This window comes from Paroedura picta, chromosome 11 (assembly GCF_049243985.1).
Source record: "Paroedura picta isolate Pp20150507F chromosome 11, Ppicta_v3.0, whole genome shotgun sequence".
NCBI classification, from domain to species: domain Eukaryota; kingdom Metazoa; phylum Chordata; class Lepidosauria; order Squamata; family Gekkonidae; genus Paroedura; species Paroedura picta.
This window is the reverse complement of record NC_135379.1, coordinates 25,794,746-25,820,259: the sequence shown is the minus strand read 5'-3', so window position 1 is coordinate 25,820,259 and position 25,514 is coordinate 25,794,746. Positions and strand designations below refer to the sequence as shown.

Below are 25,514 nucleotides of genomic sequence, written 5' to 3'. Positions count from 1 at the left end.
CTGGCCATCTAGGTCAGGGATCAGTCTATATAATATCAAATGACTTGCACAGCATGTGGTTGCAGCTAACTTTAAAAAACAAAATCCAGCTCTGTATGGTGCTCGTGGTGGTAATCGCAGGAGCAGCATTTATTATATGTGGCCTAAAGCCATTACAATTGATCAAATAGAAAATAAAGCATGCATTGTAAATAGCATTGTTACAACAACCAACTCTAAAACTACTTTTCAAGTAAAAACCATCTCATTCTACAACTTTGGTTTGTCCAGGCTCTGTGTAGGCGTAGATCTAAACGTCTACTTGGCACTTAGAGTGGGTGGTGGTAGGGGAGGGGTGTTCTCATGATTGTCCCTTCCAGCTACAACACCTCACCCACAGCCTAGCCCATTCCAAGGGATCCTTTCAACCTCAAGAATAGCTCTTCAAGGACAGGCAGGCAGCAGGAAGAACAGTAGACAAATAACAGACCTCTACTTATACTGCACTGTGCATGCTTCTGTAATTGCATAGAAAGCCATTTGAATCAGACTATTGGTCCATCTAGTTCAGAACTATGTACTCCGATTGGCAACAGAGGAAGGTCTTTCCCCAGAGCCATCTGTGATCCTTTAACTGGCAACGTGCTCTTCCAGTGCATTGTGACTTTTAGTTCTCTAAACCCTGCCCATCATTCTGTAACATTCCTAATGAAAAGAATAATGGATAAGTTGCTTACGCATAGCCATGGGCTCTGTAAAATGAAATAATTTTTCTGGGCAAGTTGATGTGGCATTGTGTAGGAATTTTGTGTAATCTTCTATTGTAAATAGATAAAATATGCCAATTTTGGAATTCCTCTCTGTTGGCAAAGTGGTAATTCCCAAGGGGTTTGTGTATGTCTGTGTTCAATATAAACTTTATACCTCAGACGTACCATCATGAGCAAGTCAGTAGCTTTATTGAAACTTATCAAGGATCTTTGTTATTTTTTTTAACTTTAGACTTGGGGAAGAGAAAGAAAGCCAAACCAAATATTTTCATGGGATTGCTCAGAACCTATATCCACCTCTTTTTTGAGAACTAAAGCATACAATCATAGGTGTGGCTGTTAAAGCAAAAGTTTGTTATAATTCTGCCGCTTTATGTTCTGAAAAAGAGTTGTATGGAGCCAATCTGCTAAAATTGCATGCATAAAAGCAGCCAAACATTCCCACAAGCAGATTGACCGACAAGGAAGGCAATTGGCTGCCTCATCTTACCTGTGTTGTGTCTGTGTTCCTAATAGATGTGGTAACTGGCATGGAATGGTATTCGGTATTAGACAGGTGATTGTACTATACTATTTTCTTGCAATACTACAGAGCAACATTTTGAAATAATATATTTGACAGTAGGATGCCGCTTCTTCAGAAGTCCATAAATTAAAAGGATGGAGATTGGAATGTTCTTCACTACTTGTTGTCTGAAATAATCTTTGTTACTAATCCCAGAAGGAAAAAAGCACCAAGAAGCAAAAATTAGGACAGTAAATAGGACCTAACAGCAACGTCTGACATAACAATGGAACTGAATTGGGTCTAAAATGTCAAATATTCCCATAAAAGTATTATTATTATTATTATTATTATTATTATTATTATTATTATTATTATTATTATTATTATTATTATGCGGTTTATTGCCCGCCACTCCCTTGCGGCTCGTGGCGGGTTACAACATTCTAAAACCCCATAAAATCCATTAAAATCCATTTTGGCAGATATTTCTTTTCTTGCCCACTGCCACATCACTATTTTCAGTCTGAAAACCAAAAGTGGAGGATACTCATTGCAGCTCTCCATTTAATACGGCAAAGCAGCTCTGTGCTATATCAACATTGCCTATGTCCTGATAACAGTAGAAAACCAAGCAGATTTTCTTGGATGCAGAATTGGAGGTCCTGAAATGCTTGGAGTGACTGGTCTTTTTGGAGTGTTTTACACCAACAATACCTTCCTGATTGCTTTTGAAGTCTCCAGTCCATGAGTGCTTAAGGGCTCCTGGAATTGCTAAAGCCTCATTTTGTTCCTTCAAAGTGGAAAGAAGCCTGGCCTAAATTAAGGTTGGAGTGCTTTTCCCAAGGCATACCAAGCTTTATGGGACTTAAAGAACAGTATTTCAAACTGTTAATTCAGAAGTAAGGGGAAAAGAAATTGCCACTATATTATGGGTCTGTCTAAACAATTCAGTATGTTTTCTTTCCGTGCAAATGTGATGCAGCTGCTTCTAGGGCCATATTTACAGTATAGAACCTTTATAAGTAAACCAAGGTATTAATACTATATATTTCTATGATATGTCTGATGAGATTTTCTAAATTTAGGGGGTGTTAAATCTATATATATATATATATATATATATATATATATAACTTTATTATTTGAAATGGTGAAGCTGCTGCTCAAGATAATACAACAATGTCAAAAAATAAAAGAAACATTGCTTTAAGGCCATGGAAAGAAGTATGGAAGCTGTTCCACAAGGCAACTTGTTTCTTCCTTAAAGATCAGCCATGACAATCTGCTTTCAAACTTGAGAGACTTTTCAAAAGCTGTTTGTGGTAACCTTCTGTCTACAGAAAAAATGTTCAGAATTGGCGTGGCTCCAGTGGACTTCTTGCACAGGCGGAAACACAAGAAAAAGACCACACTAGCCTTGTATGCAAAGCCAGATTTATTGTATCCCCACTTGTGTTTCCACTTGTGGTAGGTCTCTTGCAACCAATTTCTAGACACTATAATTGTTGCACAATATCTGCAAGTGTAACAAGCCTCTTATGGCGCAGAGTGGTAAGGCAGCAGAAATGCTGTCTGAAGCTGTCTGCCCATGAGGTTGGGAGTTCAATCCCAGCAGCCGGCTCAAGGTTGACTCAGCCTTCCATCCTTCTGAGGTTGGTAAAATGAGTACCCAGCTTGCTGAGGGGTAAACGGTAATGACTGGGGAAGGCACTGGCAAACCACTCCGTATTGAGTCTGCCATGAAAACGCTGGAGGGCGTCACCCCAAGGGTCAGACATGACTCGGTGCTTGCACAGTGGATACCTTTACCTTTTTATCTGCAAGTGAAACAACACTAAGTCCATTTATGTTTCTGCTTGTGCATTGCTGGAGCCAAGCCATTTCATTTTTTTTTAACCAGGTAAGTATATTGTCCACTATTCCAATTTGCTCAAAGAAGCCAGCCATAAAAAGGCAAGTAAGAAAATACAGTAATATGTCATCAAAAGACATAACAGATCCTTTTGGAAAAATTACCATATCTATTCCAGTTTCTAAAGGGAGGCTGTTTCCACAATGCATTCATTTCAATATGAACATTGCTGCTTTGGGATTTATTTTAACAGATAGTGGTGTCTTTCACAGTGAAACATCAGCTAAGTCCAACCCACACATTATCTTGCACAACTGTTTGAGTCTTTCAGTTTTTTAGTTGTTCTTCTTGGTAGCCTGAATGCTGTTTCTAGTCCAAGCCGTGTGTCTTTCAAGCTCAGCATAATTCAGCTTCTAAATCTGAATGCAAGTTAATGTTTGGAAGCAGACAGTTGGATCTGAGCAGGCTCTGGGGTCGTTTAAACATCATCGTACTGAAGTTCACTGGCATCATTACTGTTTTTTTTTTTTTTTAAAGACTGAAAATATGAAATACGCATTCCAAGATTTACAAAGTATAACTTTCATCACTAGGAGAATTTCCATATTCAAAATTAAAACGTGATTTTACATTTGGTCTGTTCTCTGTAAAAGAAACCATTATACGGAGAAGTTTCCATTTTGCTTTGAGTAAGTGCTGTTTAATTTGTAACTTCTCAGAGGACTAATTATAGCAAACAAGAGAAACATAAGGATGAAAAATGGAAGGGTTTGTTGATCTAGATTGGTTTCAAAATAAGCATCATCATGTGCTGGGCCAACTGCTCATGTGTTCCAACGAGTACTCGGGGACACAAAAATAATATGTGTTGAGCCTTGCTTTTTCTGACACGTCTGGAGAGCTTCCAGTTAACCTCTGTACATAAAGGGAGTTAACTTGTTTTAATACAAAATTGTGCATTAAATGCTTATGGATTTGTAGAATTTCGAAACTGCCATAAGTAAGATTTCTAGGAGCCATCTTCTTTGCAGGGGGTGGTTGTGTGTCCACTCATGCATGCTGAGGCAATGAGTCTGATAGCAGTGGTCCACAAGATCAGGGGTAGTCAACCTGTGGTCCTCCAGATGTCCATGGACTACAATTCCCATGAGCCCCATGTGCAATACGTTTGCTGGCAAGGAATTGTAGTCCATGAACATCTGGAGGACCACAGGTTGACTACCCCCTGCACAGGTCGACTACCCCTGAACTAGGTGGTTCACTGTGATTCCTGCCTTTCCAGATGGAAGTCTCCTAAGATCTGTGTTAATATCAGTGCCATAAAAGGCAGTTGTTAATTTATCATCATCTTGGTGTACTTTTCTCTCCACATCTTGAGCTTTTATGCAGAGTTTTTGCTAAGCATGGCTTCTGAACTGCATCACTCATCTCCCCTCATGCACAGTATCACTTGCTAGTTGTTGTTCTTCTAGCTTTTCTTCAAGTTTATCCCCTGTTTTTTTAGACCTTGTTTTTATAGTCGGGAAAACTTGAAGGGAGAAAATGGGAAAGCATCAAGTAACAAATGATACTACATGTAAGGAAAGAGAGAAACCGATGCAGATAATAAGCCAAATTGCAGCAAAAACCCTGTGCAGAAAAGACTCTTTTTGAGTATGACCATCTGAACAATATCACAGATAGATAAAGATATGTCTTACCACTGCAGTTGCCCCATTCCACATAACGTAGAAAAACATCATTTCGGGAACCTTTACAGACATGGCTTTTTCAGTTCTTTAACTGAGTTATGGTAGTTTGCTCATGGGCCTTGTGTAAAAGATAAAAGGCAAAATCCAAAGCAAAAAGGCAGTGGATTGTTAGAATAACAAAACAGTACTATATGTGTGGAAGTCAATGGCTTCTTTTTCTCATTACAGAATCTGTTCCGGAATACTGATTTTTGTGCCCCGTAACTATTACTCTCCTGATATTAATTGTGACTAGGCGGCCCCACTGGAATTCTTATTTCTTAACATAAACCAATGCAATTTCAAGTTTTAGAAGAATTCAACTAGCCATGCAAGATGCATGAATCAAAGAAGGCAAATGGTACATACGGTTGATTTTCTAGGGAGGATGCTAGGCCAAGACATCTGTGGTCCAGATAAAGAAAACAGGATAGTACGTTTCCTCTAGGTTACATGATAAATTATGTCACTTTAATGTGTCACAAAGAGCATACCAGTCAGTTTATAGTTCACATGGGAATGCAGTGTTCAACTAGGTTCAGAATTTGTTCTATTGCCTAGATGTGTTTGGAAAAAGCTACAGGGGCAGTTAAAATTGCCTTTTACAGACATCTTAGTTTCTTGATTAATTTCTCATTTTTATATATATTATTAGGGTTTGAGAATAGCCCAGAAGATAGTAATAGAGTTCAATGAGATCTGAATACACTGGAAAAGTGGACAAATGAGAACAAGATGCAATTCAATAAAGAGAAGTGCAGAGTTCTACATCTGGGTCACAGAAATGAAAAACATGCATACTGGATGGGAGTTACACTTCTGGGTAGCAGTGTGTGTGAATGTGATCTCGGGGGTACTTGTGGAATGTAAGTTAAATATAAGCTGATAATGGCCAATTCTACATGGGGGGGGGAAAGGCTGGGCTAGCACCCATATGACTGCAGGGCTCAGTGTGGATCAGGCACTCCATTGCCACATGGGAAGGGAATGTGGAAATATCTTTGTTCCCTTTTCCACTGTTGGGGGCAATGGAGCATATCCAGTTGCAGGCCCATGTGGATGGAGGCCTGGAGGGGCCACGGGCCCAAATGGGGCATTATTTTTGCAAAAAAACCCCTAAAACTTCCACCCCCGCTGCAGAATGTTTCTGCCATGGCTGCATTCCTCAGGATGCAAAAATCCAGGGTGGACAGTGTCCTCCATGGGGACACAGGAAGTGGTGGAGCAGCATGCTGTGCTGCAACACACTGCTGGCGGCCTGAAGTGGCACCACTGGTGTGGAATCGGCTGATGTGATGCGGCAGTAAAGAAGGCTAACAGAGGCATCAGATCAAAATCACACAATTTCATAGTCACGCTGTATACTGCATTGGTCAGACCTCACCTGGAGTACTGTGTGTAGTTCTGAAGAAGAAGAGGAAGACGAAGAAGAAGAAGAGGAAGAAAAATAGTTGGTTTTTATATGCCACTGATCTCTACCAGAAGGAGGCTTAAAGCAGCTTACAATTGCTTTCTCTTCCTTTCTCCACAACAGACACCCTGTGCGGTGGGTGAGGCTGAGAGAGCCGTGATATTACTACTTGGTAAGAACAGCTTTGTCAGTGCTGTGGTGAGCCCAAGGTCACCCAGCTGGCTGCAAGTGGAGAAGGAGTGGGGAATCAAGCCCGGCTTGCCAGATTAGACGTCAACTACTACACCAAGCTGGAGGCCTCAGTTCAAAAAGGAGGTGGATAAAATTGAGAGGGTTCGAAGGACAACAATGCGAATGATCCAGGGCCTGGGGACCAAGACCTTTAAGAAAGGCTGAGGGACTTGGGAAAGTTCAGCCTGGAGAAGAGAAGGTTAAGAGGGGACATGATTGCTGTCTTTAAGTATGTGAAAGGTTGACACTTAGAGGTGGGCAACAGAGGATAGGACCCAAAGTAATTGGTTTAAACTACATGTAGATATCAGCAAGATATCAGGGTTTTTTCTCCCACAGAGTAGTTCAGCAGTGGATTCAATGGCCTAAGGAGGTGGTGAGTTCCTCTTCACTGACAGTCTCAAGCAGATACGTAACCTGGATGCTTTAGGCTGATGCTGCATTGAGCAGGGGGTTGAGCTAGATGGCTTGTATGATCCCTTCCAGCTCTGTGGTTCTATGGTACCTGTTGTCATTAATACATTCATAATTAGACAAAAAAGGAAGCAATCAGGAAGGCCCACCTTGAAAATGCTTTTGGTACAAGTCATGAATAAAACTGAAGACAAAGGCTAGGATCCAGATGATAGTGTTGCTAAACCAGTGAAATACTGTCTGTTTCTCTTTTTCTTTCAGCGGTCAGTTTTTCCTTTTCTTATTTTTTCTTTCAAACAACTGACATGCAACATATTTAGCTGCTGTTAGGGAAAAACAACTCACCATCTTCCAAGGATGTAAAGAACTTGTTTTGCAGTTCTTTGGATCCTAGCCAGAAATTAGAAGCAAAAGAACAAGACCCATCAAATTGCCCAATGTCAAATTTTAGAAGTGAAGACAGAAGTGAGATAAGCAAGCAGGATAGAAAGGATGAAATTTTAATGTATTATAAACTGAGAGAATAAAAACAATGTTCCTTGGAACTACCAATAACTAGTTAACAATGTTCAAATAGACTTGTAAGGACAACATTTCAGTGCTGTGGAAAATGAAACTGATAGGATAATATTACTGAGGGTGATTCTTTTTTTTTATTCTTTGTAAAGTAACAACCAGATTTCCCCAAACAGCTTCCTATGTTGTACAGAAGACTGTTTTTATGACCTAGGAAGTATAAGATAGATGCTAGCGTCATATATGTTTCAATTTATTTATTTATTACTTTTCCTTTTCCTAGTTTTCCTTTCAGGGCTTCTACCTCCAACGGTGAAATTGAAACATTTCAGATTTTTCTGCAAGCTTGGGAGGTCCCTGAGTTTTGGAGAAGCATCTGATCAGTCTCCATGTGGCCCCAATCCATAGATTTAGCTCTCTGCAGATGGGATCCACAGGTAGCTAATAGTATATAGACAAGTGGGGGCCACATGATTTGTGTGAGGGGGAAATGCCTGGTGCAGCTCCCAATTGGTTGCTTCACAGCAATGGCCTCTGGGTTCTCTGGCAGGTACTGCTGAACCTAGCATGGCCCCTGAGTTATCTGGCAGCCACTGCTGAGTCCAGCACAGCTCCTTGGCTGTTTCTTCACTGCTGCAGCTCCTGAGCTCTCCAAAGCTGCCACCAGACCTGATACACTCTTCGGAACTTTGGCCACCCCCAAGCCTGGCATAACTCACTCACTCACTCACTCACTCACTCACTCACTCACTCACCTGCAGACTGTTTCTTTGCTGCTGTGGCCTCCAAGCTCTCCAGCAGCTACCAAAGCCCCAGCACAGCCACCAGGGTCTCCAGAACCTGTTACGAAGCCCAACACAATTCCTGGGCTGTTTCTTTACTATAGTCATCCCCAGATTCTCTGACAGTTACTACTGGACTCAGTGTGGGCCCTGAGTTATCTAGCACAGATTGCTGAGCCCAGAACAGCTCCTGGGCTGTTCAGCCACCAAGCTCTCCAGAAACTACTGCCCAGCAGCCATCCATCAACAGATAGAGCTGGGTGCCATCAGTGTCCTTGTGACATCCTAGTGGCATGGTTGCTCTTCCCTGATGGCCGCCCTCTAACCTTGGAGTAAGGAGACAAGCCACTGCAAGGCCAACCCCTGTATACACATGGCTGCAAGACAATGAGCTAAAAGTTCATTGTTGACTGTACAAACACTATTGTGAGGTCAAGTAACACAAGCAGCACTGACCCACCTTGATCCAGCTACCTAATGCCGTTTCCACCCTTTGGCCATGCTGGAAACCAGTCTGAAATGGGTCCAAGAGTTATGTTTTCCCCAGAACATTTGAAGTTGATCTGTGGCTGCCTACTCAAGCACTTTATTGATTGTCCACCTTTCTTATTGGGACACAAGACAGATTACACAGAGTGATTCAATACAATTGGCAGGATGGGACTTTCAATAAACCATTCAATAGAATTAGAGTTGCAGAATGAACCACAAATCTAATTCAGCAAAGCATAAGTATTAACACAACACATTGAATGATACAAAATCACACATTAGGATCCTACTTACAAGAAGGTCCACATTCCCAACCGCATATCCAAGTAACTTTGTGAATCATTTTGTACAGTAATTCCTGCGTAGAAAAGCCCTCTTGAATAATTCAGTTAAATGTCATTTTCACAATGCCAGGACAGTAAGAGCCTTTCTGACCTCTAAATTGCTGAAGGCAATTGTATATTTTCAGAGGAAGAATGACCACTGCTTCTTGGTTGCAGCATGGTTTTTTACAACATGTTCTCTTTCTGCAGAAAAAGGGACCCAGTCTGATCAAATCTGTGCAATACGGCCTACATTCCAGTTTAAGATGATCTATTACTGATTGGGGTTTTTCCTAATACCCAGCAACACCCCACCCCATCCCACTGCTTCTGTGCTTTGTTTTGTTTTGCTTAACAACCAGCCTGATGAAGAGTTCTAGGGAACTTGAAAACATGATCATTACTTCATGATGTTTTCACTGATCCAAATAAATGCATGCTACTGTTGCTTTTTGATTTATTTCTTAGCACCCAGAGATCTGAGACCAGGCACTTGGTAAATGAACAAAAATATGAAAACTAAGTGCAATATCTTTATTTATTTATTTAAATTTGTAAACAGTCCTCCCTGTCAAAGTAGACTCAGGGTAATGGACAACATAAACATAATAATATAATTTAATTACATTAAAACCCTTCTAAAAATCTAAAATTCCTCGCAAAAGTATAAGCCAGAACCCTGGGGGGGGGGGTGCTACGGGAGGGAGGCCAATCTGACGTTAATATAGATGTCAACTATTTTACTGGCCTGAACTATAGGCCTGGTTGAATAGCTGCATTTTACAGGCCTTGGAGAATTTTTGGATGAGATGTAGAGTTAGAATACTTGTGTTAAGTATTACAAAAGCCCCGGTTCCATCAAGACCACAAAACGGGAAGAAAAAAAATGAGATGGGCTTGAAAACCAGTTATTGATTGAGATTTTTTTTCTAATTTAAATACATGACTTTTTTTCTAATTTAAATTTTTCTAATTTAAATACATGTGGTCCCATGTAGATTATCTGTAATCTAATATAGATGTTTTTAGGGAAAGTAAACCAAACACAACAATATAAAAACGACACAAATGTATCAATAATACCAGCTATAAATGGTATTATGTGTATGGGGTAAGTGTATGGGGTGTATGGGGGTAAGTGTGTACAAACAAATGAATGGTAAGTATCCTGTGTCATGAAATGGTATAATGGAGAACCACCATTTTAATTTTGTTTCCAATTGACTGGAGAAAAGCAATAGCGGTGCTAAAGAAATCCTAGTGCAGAAGAAACCATGCAGGACTTTGTGCTAGTTTCCTGGTTTTCTAGTAATTTTTTAAAATTAGTAATAAGCATATATTCCTTCTGAACAATGATTGTTCCTTGCAGACTTAAAAATAGAACAAATTATATCACACGGATACTACTTCAGCATTTAGGTTTCAGCGCTGGAAATCTGTGTTATATCTATAAATCCCTCAGGATTAAACATATATATGAGATTAAGAAAGAAAATATTCTCCTGTTCTATTTCTGCATAGGCCTCTGAAAGATTTCCAGACAGTCCCAATTTGGCTCCAATGGATTTGTGGCTCTGCACACTGTTTGCCCTTTAAAATCTAATAGAAACAGCCTGATCTGTGGAAGTACGCTTAAAATGACCATTGAACCTGAAGAATTCACAGCACCTAACCTCTAAGGATCAGGTTTACTTTTGTTAGTTTGTTTATGTCAGACTTCACACTATGCTCTGGATTCAGTCAGAGATCATTTGGGAATATATTGTTCTTGGAATGCCGCTGCCAAGTAAGAGCGGCAAAGCTGCGCATGGTTTTGTATGCTACCTTGTAGATTTTAATATTTTATGCCTCGTTTGTCAAGCGGCGGCTACTTAAGAGAGCTGTTCATAGCATGCTCTCCAGGCCCAATTCTGTACCCAAAATGCCTTAATATATCCATGTTAAACTCTAGAAGATCCTTTGTAAATATTCTGTGACTTGATTTTTTTTAGTGCTTTGCAACACTTTAAGGCAGGAATAGTGATATGGTGTATACCTAACTGAGAGAAAAAGAAAAAGAAAGAAAGGACAAAGGAAAAAAGAAAGTGTGCCTTAATTTTCAGATAACTGTGAGATGAAAGAACAGCATCAAAGTAAAATAAGATGTAGATAACTCTTGCAGGCATTCATATGCAGAATTAGTGAGGGGTGGTATCTAAATTAAATGAATTAATTAAATACCCTGCATATGAATGTTCCCTTTCAAGCATGAATGTTCCCTTTCATACTCTTTATTAACACACAGTTCCATGCTGTTCCTCCACCTCACAAGCGTAGTGCTTCCCGACAACTGGATGTCCCAGAATCCCACTTTCTCTTCACTTCCCTGCTGAAGGAATTCTTTTTCAAGGAAAACACAATCTTCATAGCCCAGGGTCTAACTGGGCCTTTAGGGTTGCTTTGCCTGGTGTGAAATATTGCCCAATTGATCACACGACAGCTGCAAAACCTTGATGTATTTGTATTTATTACACTAAATAAAAAACACAGACACGGGGAGATGAATCTACAAAACACCTGCATGGAGAACAATAGAATTAAATATTGTTAAATACCTTCTCCTTCAAGGCTGGGAGTGATGATGCCCTTGCAGGATGGGCCCACCCCACCCCCATCCCCACCCCACCCCCATCCCCACCCCCAATTCTACCTCCTAGAAACAACCTACAGCCATTATGCCAGCCTTCCAGCCATTATGCCAGCCTTCCAAGTCTTTGCCTGGCACCAATCGCAGCCCCCAAACTTTACACTTTGCCCACTCATGCCCTTTCTTCCTGCTGGCCTTGATGCCCAGGATGCTCAGGTCAGCTCCGTCTAATAACCAGGCCTGCTGGGCAACAGGAGGGTGGTAACAGGCAGCGAGTCCTGTGAGCATTGGCCTCTGTTAGGGCTCCCCCCAGCAACCGGCGATGTGAGGCAGCCGCCCTCCCAGCTGGAGAAGTGCTGCAGTTCAACATGCACCAAGTCACTTAAGGAGGCCCCCAAAACTGGCAAAGCTTGGCATGCAGGCACAAGCTTTGCCCCAAAAGGATCCACCCACTTGAGTATAACCATGAGCTGTAACAAATTATACCATAGTGAAACAACACAAAAATGAAGCCAAATGAAAGGATGGGCGGGTAGGAAGCAGTGATTGGCATGGAGAAAGAAAAGGCCACATGATCTGGCAGTCCTCCTTAAATAGCCAGTAGGATGGACCTACCATGCCCCTTAGCTCACATTTGGACAGAAGTGGATGCAGGCCAGGAGGCCCACCAAGCCCACTGGGCTCCATCCAAAGACTCGATGCCACCTCCTCTTCCAGCCGGAGTCCCCAGCAGCTGCAACCTGAGACTTGCTACAAATGGCGACAGCCACATTTAACAATGCTTTGCTATACAAATGCAGATTTTCATGGGGATTTCTATTAGAGTGTTCTGTAGTTCAAAGGTGTTACATATTTTTAAATGGAAGTTAAGATTCTCAAAAATAAATTTTTGTACATGGTCTTGAACAGAAGGTCCACAGGAAATACCCTGCTAAAAGGTAAAGGTAAAGGTATCCCCTGTGCAAGCACCAGGTCATGTCTGACCCTTGGGGTGACGCCCTCTGTCTGTTTTCTTGGCAGACTCAATTCGGGGTGGTTTGCCAGTACCTTCCCCAGTCATTAGCGTTTACCCCCCAGCAAGCTGGGTGCTCATTTTACCGACCTCGGAAGGATGGAAGGCTGAGTCAACCTTGAGCTGGCTGCTGGGATCGAACTCCCAGCCTCATGGGCAAAGCTTTCAGACGGCTGCCTTACCACTCTGCGCCACAAGAGGCTCTAATACCCTGCTAGACATGCCAAATTCATCTTGGAAATATATGGTCCAGAGCCCTAATTAAGAGAAAAGAACAAGACCTTAAAGACTAACAAAATTTGTGGCAGGGTATCAGCTATTGTGAATTACTGCTCACTTCTTCAGATACAGCTATATACAGCTAGATTCAACTATATCTGAAGCAGTGAGTAATGACTCACAAAAGCTCATACCCAGCCACCAGTGTTTTCCTCCTACTGCTATGGACAAACATGGTTACTCATCTTGATCTAGTTAAGACAGATACACATGCCATAATCGGCTTCTTGTATTCAACTACAAGATTGAACTGCTCATTAGAGAGTTGAAAAGAGAATGATTACGTTCAATGAATTTAACATAGAACTGTTATATCCGCACCCACAATGCTTTTCCTTTTATAGCGGTTTCTCAGAACCAGACTGAAAGCTGTTTCCCCAAATTTATCTTCTGTTGGAGGCCCTTCTGCCCCTAGTGTCCACAAAGCTGTTGGGTAGCCCCAGCCAGAGATAGAGTCTTTGTAGTTTATATTTTCATCAACTGTAGAAGATCTCATAGAATGTGCCCTGATATAAATTGGATTCTTTATGTCTTGCTGGACCACTGAAGTACCAGCCTCATGCATTTGGGCTCTTAAAAGACTTCCTTTCCTTTCCTTTTCTTGCTTTTGGTTGCCCAAGTTAACCAGGTTTTATGATGATTTCTAACTTTGAGATCAGGCAGTCTAAAATTCAAAATACTTTAATAAACAAAGCTACACCTTTTTCATCTGTACTGTCTCCAAAATGTTTGCATATTTATCTTACAAAAAAAATTCACAATGAACAATCAACAGAAAAGAAGGGGAACTTTTCTAAGGCAATATGTTTGTAATATATACAATGAGTCAATACAATGTCTTTTACATCTTTTATATATAAGAAGGAACAACCATAATGGCTTCTAGATTAATTCTGTTTTCTTTGGCTTCGTCAGTGGTTGAAACCTTCAATCCTAAATTCAAAATGTACAGATTATTATTCATATTACTCAAATTAAACAATGCAGCAAAGAATTACCTCAAATACACATACCTCAAAAAACAGTTTGTTGTATCAAAGGTGGCAAAATCCTATCGCCTTTCCTATAAAATTAACAACAAAAATATAAATCTAATATTCTATCTATATATCAATTTGGATTCATATTGTCAAATCACAATATTGAAACCTTACCTTATATTACTATTGTTAATATTTTAGTATCAATTGGCCATAGGCTCTCTAGGGTACTGTGGGGAATTTATCTTAGCAGTGTTGATGTTGTAAACTAAGGATAAGCTAGTTATTACACTTCAGGTATCTTTGGTAACTTCTGACATTTTAAAAAGCTGGATCTGTTTCATTGTTACCCAGGCCATGCTTATTAAAAGGGCAAAACAGGGTGGGGAAGGAAGTATTTTTGCATTGTTTTCATTTTCTAGTACAATGCCAAGGGAGGGGAGAGAGAAACAGGTGGTGACATCATAAATATGGAATTTCAAGGTCACAAACAGGAATTCAGACAACAAATGGGAGTGTTCAGGAATGTACACTGTGAAAATAAATCAATCAAATTCACTCCCTTGACCCGACTCGAAAAGAGAAGAAATGCAGTTTCATTGAAATGTAGGCTTTTCATGACAATATTTGTGTGGCATACTTCCTGTTCAGATTTTAAGTCTCCTGAAAGTCCCTTTGTTAAATGATCTCTGTCTTGCCAGCGGACACTTTGCAGCCCCTGGAGACTCACCAAAAAGTACACAAGCGCTGATGTTTTATTCTTGAACTTACTTCGCCCAATAAGACTTCACCACACTATTTATCCTGATATTTATTATTCTCCTTCAGACATTTAATTTTGCTTTTTGAAGTTTCATATGATTCTGTAGAATTTACTTAATTTTTCCAAGAAACATCCAGGGAATTTTGTGTAGTAATGCTACATTTTATTGAAACCTTTATGACAGGAAGTTTAGTAATGGCACTGAGAGGGTTTCTGAGAGACCAAATATGTATATTCTGAGGTACTTTTTGATTGATACCTATATATAATTAATGGCATTAGTATTAGGAACTCAAAATGCAGTTGTTTTTGTTTAGGGATTTTTGTTTTTCCGATCTTTTGTTAGACTCTCCTGACTAAAAAAGCAGTAAAAAAAGGACTGTATGCTGTTTTACCTATCTGCCCCCTCCCCACTTTCTTCTTTACATTGTTTTCTCCAGATGGTGGAAGTTAAAATCCCCCAGCTATTTTTATCCAGTGTCACTCTCTTTCTTCTTTTCCACCGGCAATGCTCATCAAAGCTAGACAGTGGAGGAAATAACAGCTGTGTTAGCCTCAAATTATAAGCATAAAATAAACTTTAAGAAAACAGGCAACAGAATCTCACAACAAATCCAAAATCAAAAATTCTCTAGCAGCAATTTAAGGGGACCTCACAGCAAATCCACAGGTCCCCATAATGGTGCTGCAAAAGTTAGATGATGACAATCCCAGCTTTTTTTTTATCAGTGCATTCCAGAAAGAGATGTCTGGGTGTTACGCCTGTTACTTTTCTGCCAGTAATGCTATTGTTTCCCCATAATTAATACATCATTCTGTTTATAAGCTTTTTGTCCAGACACACACACACATGTGCGCACGTGTGTGTGCATGCGCGCGTATAATTTTATTTCAAAGCCAGCCACTCTGCTTTTCAGCAAAGACAGAATTGTCAGGCTGGGTTCACTTTCCTTTTACCAAGTCTTTGGTTCCTGCTGTTCACAGAATGTTGCAGATGTCTGCCTTAGCAGGAAACTCTTCCCCCTTCCTTAATGGAACTCGTGGGAATGCAGGGATCCTGGAACTGAAGCCCTCCTTCCCTTCCAAACCTCCTCTCCATTCCCCTGGTGACTCAAAAAGCAGGAGGAGGGGGTAGAGAGAGGCGAAAATATCCCCATAGCCCTGGAAACATTTTTGCCAGCCTGTTTTTCAGTAAATCCTTTAAATTAACCACTTCACTCCTGATTATAATAAAGATTTGTAATTTAAACAGCTTCTCTTTAATGTCCTGAATCATTTCCACTCACTTTCTGAAGTTCTCCATTTGGGTTGAATTACAGCATCCCGCTCCCATTATATAATAATGTTTAATAAATGAAAACAGGTTTCAATTCTGCAACAATATGCCATGTTTGGTGCAGCCCCACCTCCACTTATTTCTCCCTTAAAAGCATTTAAAAATGTCCCTCTTCACAGGTTTTTTTTCTTTCTTGGATGCAACTATTTCAGGTTAGCATTTCCATATCCATTTGTGCTGCTTCCTGAGGGAAAAATATAAAATAGGTTTAGCTCTCTTGTTTTGCATTGAAACAGTTAACTCCTATGAACAGAGTACTTCATTCATATATAATTTAGTCAAGAATCTCCATAGATTGGTATGAGGTGTGTCTTATAAAAGGGTGTTTATATTGGATTTGATAAATTTAAAATATTCTATTACATATAATAGCGTCCTCTAAGAAATATAAAACAGAATGAGTTCAGTGGGATTTGCTAAACTAATATTGTATAAAAGCTTGAATCTTACAGACTACTACCAATTAGAAAGAAATTTGTCTTCCAAAGGAAAGGAGAAAAAGGATAGGCATGACATCTATTATTCACATTTTAGTGAGTTGTTTTGTTGCACGCAACATTACCTTAATTAATTTGCTCAATTTGGCTAAATAGTGTGTAGATACATTATTGAGAGACATAGCTAAAACAATGAGATAGAATGAACTGTTGTCATATCAGGTACATTGATGAACATTTCAGAAACAAAACAGACATTTTTTCCATGATTTATGAGCTCCTATATGTAAGTGATCAGATGGGTGCTTATGCGTGCACTATAAATTAGAGCAATAAATGCACATGAAGTCGTTGTGTGAATTCATCATTAGTCATCAGTCAAATATTATGGAAATAATTACCAGATTCTGGTCTGGTCACAGAGTGAATGCAGAAGTGCGGGTAAGGTGACATGTTGTAAGCAGCATACCACTGGGTATGAATAAAACAAATATGAACTAAATAAATAAAAGGCCTCCCAATTTACTTTAATATGATGATGATGTCATCCATTCAGTTGTGTCTGACCCTCGGCGATTCTATAGGAAAGGCTTCGCCATGCGCCCCTGCCTCTGACTTCTTCTTTTAGTTAGTTCATGGTCATGCCTGTATCGGCTTTGATTGTGTCGAGCCAGCAGATCCTTTGACGGCCACGTTTCCTTTTGCTGCTGACCATGCCGAGCATTAATGATTTTTCTAGTGAGCTTTAGCCATAATAGCTTCCCTTCTAATGGCATAATTGGTTTGCTAAAACTATTTTGTTGGTAACTTTGGCTGTCCATGGTATTCGCAGCATTTGTCTCCAACACCATGATTTGAAAGCATCTATTCTTCTCCTGTCTTCCTTCTTCAGGGTTCAGCTTTCGCATCCACAGGTTATGGGGAAGACAACGGCGTTGACCAGCCGGCACTTTGTATTAAGGCTGATATCCTTACTCTTCCATATTCGGTTCATGCCTAACATTGCATTCCGGCCCATTTTTACTTTAATATATATAGTTGTAATTCTCATGTTAAGTCTAACTATCAACTATCCTTATATATTTAAACAAACATTTAACATTTGATCATGTTAGTATTTAGACAGAAAATGAAAGACCTTCTCTTTTTATAGTATAGAAACTCCATATTTATATTCTGTGCATTAAATATAAACTTCAAAGAATTACAGATGTCAGGTGTTGTGAGGATTCAAACTCAATTTGGTGCCGGCAGTTCCAGAATCTTGCTATATGTACCATTCTTGCTGCCTGCCTTCAGGGAGAGCTGCTCACCCAATTTCCTCTTCACCATTGTGCCATCCCTATGTTAGCCAGCAATAAAACCTGGACACCATACATAGATCCATACTTTGGAGAACAGCTGATTGGAATCTCCACTATGACATAGATTGAAGGTATAAAGCTGCCACTGTGAAACTGGGCACTTCAGTTTGGACTAATTGCTTATTCTGTGTACTCTGCTCTTGACTGCTACCTGTTGTAACTCACTCTATGCCATTTTTTTAAATGATTCTGACTTCTCACCTTACCTTGACCACAGAAGCCTAGCCTTGGGGTTCCTTTGCTTTGATCTTGATGTTTGTCCTAACTGTGATACAATTTCTGCTCCTTGAACTTGTTACTTGCCTCTAAGCTAATATACCCCTGGCCTTTTCCTTCTTTTGAGATGGAGCATATTTCAAGTTGCTTGCTTTTTCTGGCTTTTTCTGGCTTTTAGTATCTGGCATTCAAGAACTCTAGATATATTCTAAAATTCCTTATTGGTACAGTGGTTAAGAAGAACTATATAAGTTGTTTCACAAACCCAAGAGGGTTATTTTCCTTGAACAGAATGGGGGTGGGATGCTGCTATTCAGTGAACACTAGTTTGTGAATTCAGATTTAATAACATAATGTAATTTGTATAAACTAGGGGGGAGGCACAACCTTTTTGAGCACCTTTGTTATTCTGACAGTGTGGTTGGTGCAGCCACAAAATGGCTGCTACAGGGGGTGGAGCCATCCACAAAATAACTGCCACAGCTTACCTTCAGATGCACAGGGAAGATCCTTGAACTGTGGAAACAGCTGCTGCTAAAGCAAGATTTTTTTAAAAATCTACATTGCCAGTCAGATCTGCTATGGCCAATCAGAGCCCCTAATTGGGCAAAAGCCAAAAAAACCCATCTAGCCCCACTGGCTTTCTAAAAAAACATTTGACAGGCACCAGGAAAGGTCTTGGTAGATACCATGGCACCCGTAGGCACCATATTGAGGACTCCACTATAAACTCCGGTTAACAAACCAAATCCACACCACCAGGTTTGAAATTTCAATGTGGTGCCACTCAACAAATATCAGTCAATTGGCTGGACTGTGTCTGCATTCAGATGTATTCTAACTCTGTTTATAACCCACTATTTACCATAATGACTTGAAGGCAGTCTAAATGAGCCCTTGTACTTGAACGTTCAAGGAAAACGGTAAAATAGATTTCAAAGGTAAAAAATTCTATCAAAATTTTTCCATTGATTTCAAAATTCACTAGAAAAAATGATCTTCTTGAACAAAACTGTAATGGCTACAAAAGCAAAGGTATGAAAAAAAGCAAAGCAAGCTGCATGTCCTTAAAATGGGAAGTCTTAAAATGGAAAGGCTTGTATGATGTATGCTCAAGTATGTGGAAACGACTCATCTGAGTCCATTAACTTCACTGCAGAGAGGACGTGAAGAAAGGAAAAATGAATATATGCCTGAATGAGAACCAGTTTTTCTAAATGAAGATGATAAAGACAATAACTTTTGAAATAAAAACTGAATGAAGATATAACGATATTGCAGAACTTTCAAAAATTGTTGGCGTTAAATACCATGAACAGCTGTTTCAGTTGCTTCCAGTGAGGCTGTGATTCAAAATACCACCAGAAGTGGAATTTTTCCAAAACTGCATCTGTGTATGTAATTGCGGAGGAATCTTTAGAAACACTTATTGGGAATGAGAAAGCTTGATGGCTATCGAAGGCACTGGTGAAAGTCATTGGCTCCCTTTCTTGCAACCTGCAAGTACAGGCAAAGAATGGGTTCTTTGGAAACAGATACCAGAACAGTGCCAGCAAAAGGGTAGAGAAAGAACTAAAAATAGCCATTGTGCAAAGGGGGAAAAATTGGTGATGCACAGTTGCCAAATCGAAAGCATATAATCTACCCACTAATAAGAAATAAGTGATGAGTGATGTCACTGTGCAGTCTTATTGTCAAATAGTCAAATCTTTGGGCTTTGTGGTTTTTCAAAGGCAGATTTATTGCTCAAGATGAGGGGAAAGTTCTCCAAAATCCACTCCATTTTTTTTAAATGGATGATCTCATTCATTATAGGTTTGGGGGGATTTTTTACTATAGAGCAGAGAGAGAAAGTAATAATAGAAGAGGTATTTGAAAGCGGGATATGACTAAAATGTTGCGCGGTGCTGCATAATGGATAGTGCATGAGTTGCATTTTAGAAGAAGGGACATGTTGCTCTGGAAATGGTTTAAATGTCTCTGTGCATAATAGTTCCACAGGACTCTGCACGATAATGACGGCCCATTGCACAGAGCTTAAAAGGAAATCCATTTCTATACACTGCCTGTATCCAGGTCCATTAAAAAAATAATGGATCTAAGATGAAAGTCTTGTTAGAATATCAGTGAAAGTGTTTGGCATACAAGGATGAAAAGTCAACAATCAGCTTTTAACAAGAGACACTAGAAAAACTTTGGCTGAAAAAAAAACACTGAAAAAAATATTAATTCTTAATGGCAGGATGCAACACCACCTTCTATAGTTTCTGATCCGTGTCATAAATCTTTGCCATGACAAAGGATACTCCATAGTTACCCCCTGGCAGAAGCATTAGCTATTTTCCAGCCCTTTTTATAATAGTTCTTTCTAAGGCCTTGTAAGTCAACAAACAGCCAAATCCTTTGCTTGGAAATAAAGTGAAAGGAAGTACAAAATAATTTTAGCCCTTACATGAAGTCAGAAATGAATTTTCTTTAAATTCCAATGGAAGAAGTGAATGATTAGTTGCTATTTTTAACCCTGGTTTGCTAGCAAGAGAATTAAAACAACATTATTTGGGAGTTATTTTATGGCAAAGAAAGCAAATTATTCACTTACCAAAATGCTGATTTCCTAGTCAGTATCATTTTATTAAAATATTTATATCCCAAATGTTCAATAAAGTATGCTAGCAGAATTTATTAAACATAAAAAATAACCAAATAATCAGAATATAGACACCAGTTTAAAATCATCAGGGCAATAGTAAAACACGCAGTAAGGTAGCAATAAATATAACAATAAAAATATTTGTTTATAAATAAATAAATATAAATAAATATTCTTAAATATATGACCATGTTACAATTCATGTAGCATAAAACAGAGAAAAAGATAAAGGTTTTATTTTCTGTCCAAAAGTTAAACTGATAGGAAAGTTCATATAGTGATAAAATTCCACCGGCTGATTGTCGTCCTTATTGCTTAAGAATTGCATTGACCTTCTCAGTGTAGCTGGATGTGGAGTTATCCCATTTATTTAAAATTCTTTATAAAGAGAAAATGTTTCCGGACTGCCATGGACTATGAAGTCCGTACTGGAGGGAAAGAGGCTTTTCTAGTTATTCGTTGCTGCATTTAATTATACGTGGTGGCTACCAGAGAAGTTTGCCATTTCAGTTATTTTCCAATATCTGTAAAAAAATTATAAACAGAAAGGTTTTTGCCTCAAGTCCTCAGCTGTTGTGAACAATCATAGTCACTATTTTGTGGCCATTTCCTATTTGCTGGTTATTGTTCCATATAAAATAAATTGCCTTTAATGGTATTTGCAATTGTGTGACCACAGTTAACAGATATTTAAATATTCACAAAGATTGTGTGTGTTTTTGTATATGAACTGCAAGTCAATGAAGACTAAGCTCAATATCTATTTTTGGAGAGGGGGGCAGTCTTTATTAATGGAAATTATATGGTCAACTTTAAAGGAATTTATTCTTTATGACATTTGGTACATTTCAGCTTGCAAGAGTGGGTTCTGGTTTTATTATCAGACAAAGGAGAAATTCAAAGCAGAACATAAGAGTGAAATGTGTAATAAAAATGGGGGCAAGGGGAAAGAACACAACAGGTATAACTTTGTTGCATTTTTCTCTATGGAACTGCTGCCTGTACACATGGTTTTAGGTGTCACTTTTTGGATCAAGTATTGCTAATACTATGCCTCCCCATGACTTTCTCTGATTGCTGTCAAAGACTTTTGAATGATGCAAATATCACACCTCCATCATCATTTTTTCTCTATGGGCCCTTAGCTATTGAAGAAACAAAGGAAATTAAATGATAAAAAGTACATTAAAACTACCCTGAGATTTCCACTGTGAAACTTCCCTTATTTTGCCCAACTAATGCAGCCCATATGGTTCATTTGACCAAGGCACAAGGTTCTTAGACTTTTATAATGCAGTCAATAGCTTCAGTTTATGAGTTTATACTACAGTATTTACTCCCATGCAAGCCTAGGTTCCCCCCCCATATGTCATCATCCACACATACAGAAAAAGGGGGGCCACGTTAAGTTTAAAAAATGGTATATAACATTGTGTGGGGAGTCTTACATACAGAGTTGCCTTTCTTTTACATAAATAGTCACAGTGTCAGAATGCTATGCTTCTGCATAGTGATTAATAGTAGCTCTGTGATCTGTTAGTCGATTAGCCATTTGGCCATGTTTTATCGCCCTGGTCAGTTCCTCTTACTTTCACTCCCTCATCCATCTCCATTCACCTCCTGAATGTGGCCTTGGGCTTTACCTATCTAGCTCTTGTGACTGTTTGAAGTCTTCCCATGTTGTATGGGTTCAAATGGGGAGAGGTATGGGTCAAGGGATTATATGCTATGCCTGTTTGCCTGTGCCTCAGCTTTGACAGGATATTAACTTGTTGAGTTAACTTGTTTGCTCTGAATAAATGAACCTTTTGGACCAAGTCAAGGGTTTACATGTCTGGGCAACTGAAGGAATCTCACACACAGCAGCACTGACAGTATGGTCTTCAGGTTCTCACTAGATAAGGATACAATCACTACTAAATTGGTAAAATACAATAATAAGTATGTAATAGATTTGTGCCAGCACTAGAAGTAGGACCGGGGGCAAGAGGGAGGCACTGGCAGGCAGTCGAGGTGTGGGAGAGGCTCTGCTAGGCAGTCCAATCCCCCCAACACCCCTAAAAGGCCCGCTGAAGCCTGCAGAGGTGAGCATTTTCAGGGTGGGGGGAGGCACTGGCAGGCAGTCCGCTCCTCCTCCTGCCACCCTAGCAGCTTTACTAAGGCCCGGTAAGGCTGTGGCTGGAGTTGCTCATTGCAGTAGGAGCTCTGGCAGGGGGTCCCTCACCCTGGCAAGGGCTTCCTCCCCCCTCTACCCACCAGGCCACAGCCCCAGGCCTTCCACCCTCCCTCCCAGCTCCTGTTTAGTGGGCTGGAATTTCTTCCAAATGGAAGAAGTTGGAGGGGGATATGACCATGGTTAGGATATCCTTCCTGACTGGCTGTTCATTGGACAAACAGCCAATCAGGAATGGGGCAGCTGGGACAGCTGACCTGATTGGTGGTTAAGCGATGAGTCCTAGCTCCTCCTAGCACCCTTTACCGACTTTATTAATGGTTAAGATAACACATCAAAAAAATTAAGGGTACAAGCCAACTAAAATGAAATATTTTAAATATCCCTTTTGCAATTTGATATATTTAAACATGTGTATAAGACAGCAATGGTTCTCAAAATATTTATCTTTGAGTAACACTTGGTAATATTTTCCTGAACAATTAAATCCTAATAAAATTTAGAAGTCTGCTAATATGTATGTTTCCTTATCAGTAAGTTCCCCTGTGTACAATCATATTTATTCCAGGTTAAATGGGACTAAGATTTCAGATAATGCCAATTGCCACTTTGGAGTTGGGAAGTGAATTTCTTTCCAGGGATTCTATTTTTTTGCGGGGGGGGGGGCATCATCTGGACATGGAATTGGGTTCACTCTGTAAGGTCAGGTAGTTGTGTGTTTTGTGCCTTGTGCAGGGGGTTGGACTCGATGACTTTGGAGATCCCTTCTAACTCTATGATTCTATGATTCTTAATATTCAATGTATTTATTTATTGAACCATGAGAAAAGGCAGGATATAAATGTCTTCATAAAGAAATATAAGAAATAAACATCTTAAAATCATTGCTGTGTGGTGTTCACCTATTTTCCATATGTCTCTCTTCAACACACACAGGCATATTTATACTTAAAATAACTCAGTTGCATAGACAATGTGGTTTCCATATGGGTGAAGAAAATATTTCCAGCACCTCAACAGCATTATGCCACATGTGACACAGGGCACAATAAGCCAACAGTCCTGGAGACTGAGACCTATTTTAACCACTACCCAGCTGTACATCTTGCGCCCCTTTATTAAAGGAAGTCAGTACCCTTTCAATATATAGATGAAGAAACTCAAGCCAAAAGATACTCCTTAATTTGTTAAAGACCACACAAGCTATCAAGCACAATCCCTGCCAGAATATAAACACCTTATTTTTTTTTGGGGGGGGGGGTACCAAAACATTAATAACATTTAATTTAGACTGTCAAACAACAGAAAGGATGAGTTGAAATTGCAAAGAGTATTGTTTGATGAGATCTCCTAATTAAATGAAAATATAAAGCTTTATATATACTTTTAGTAGAATAATCTAAAAGGCCCTTTGAAAATGAATTTTGGATAGAGCAATGAGTACTGTTAAAGGGAAAAATAGCTTCAGAGGGTAGCTGTGTTGGACTGTAGTAAAACAGTTACATTTGAGTCTGCTTGTGACTAGGTGTGGGCATTCAGTTCACCAGAACTGGAAAAAAAACCCTTATTGGTTGGTATTTCTAAGGCCAAATGCAGATTCTCTAATCTGCTTCGGCTGCTGATATAGAATTGCCTGTGAGTTTGGTCTCTCTAGCATGCCATGCTTTAACACATCACAAGCTTCACAAATCAAACCAGTTTGTTTAGGACTTAATAGTTTGTGACAATTCATGTTTCGTGAACTGGGAATGCCACTAACCACAAATTGAATTGAACTGCATTGTCCCAGTTTGTGCCCATCCTTAGTGATTAATAAAAGAAGAAAGATCCAGTAGCTGAGGGAGTGGGAATGGCACCAAAGAAGCAACAACTGTGAAAACAGTGGCTATGAATAGGTTAAAAAGATGATTAAAGAAGTGAGTATTGACTCAATATACATAGAAGATAAAAATTACCTAACTGAAATTGCTGGTTTCAAGCCCAAGATTCAAAGTATTCTTAGCAGCTTTAATGATTATAAATATTTATGGTCCAGCATGTGCAGACCAATCAAATCAACTAGTCCAAGTAATCACCAGCCTTATTCTTAAATTCCATCAGTGGTTAGCCACAGCAATGTATCCCGGGCACCAACTGAAAACCAAAGACCTCTGAAGCATGTTAAGCAGCAAATATCACCACTGGAGGTCAAATTCTGAAAGAGGGTTTCCCATACAAACCTGAAAGGGGAAAGTCACCTTGTGGTAATTTTAATACATAGATGACATATTAGGAATAAATGTTGTTTCATGAAGTGGATAATTACAAAAAAAATGGATAATTAAAATGGTTATTTTGCAGATTGGAATGAGTTATTCCCAATACAACAACAGACATGAAATACTGTTGGCTCTGGCTGGGTGCTAAAATAACTTCACTGTTTTCTCATACTTTTCTCACTTGTCTGAAAGTCAGGCTTCTTCTTTTCAGAAAGCAGAAGTAAGGATCTGTGTTTGTATGTTATAATGTTTAATATCATGTAAAAATCAATCAAAGGAGGGTAGGTTAGTTCATGAAAAGCCCAAGATGCCACCTGACCCCTGCAAGATCTGTGCATCCAGAGAACATCCATGGCCTCTGAACCTCTTTCCTGCCCCATTGAGCAAGCAGGAACAGTCCCCCGCCGAGGAT

The 25,514-nt window shown here is 39.5% G+C and overlaps 1 protein-coding gene and 1 long non-coding RNA gene across 6 annotated transcripts in view; one reads left to right on the top strand and one right to left on the bottom strand.

Annotated features, from left to right (window-relative positions):
- The window catches only part of LOC143821096 (uncharacterized), an 87,508-nt gene that overhangs the window by 5,970 nt on the left and 56,024 nt on the right, over window positions 1-25,514 (top strand). The window lies entirely within an intron of this gene.
- Window positions 11,706-25,514, bottom strand: part of LOC143821098 (uncharacterized) — a 69,701-nt gene continuing 55,892 nt past the window's right edge. For 2 of the 5 annotated variants that reach the window (XR_013225669.1, XR_013225668.1), the window contains 4 exons: window positions 16,075-16,188; window positions 15,064-15,189; window positions 13,939-13,988; window positions 11,706-13,858 (listed from right to left, as the gene is read on the bottom strand). This is a non-coding gene — a long non-coding RNA (uncharacterized LOC143821098). Of the gene's footprint in view, window positions 13,859-13,938; window positions 13,989-15,063; window positions 25,401-25,514 lie in introns of those variants that run through there. The other 3 variants (XR_013225670.1, XR_013225667.1, XR_013225666.1) reach the window with 3 other exon arrangements.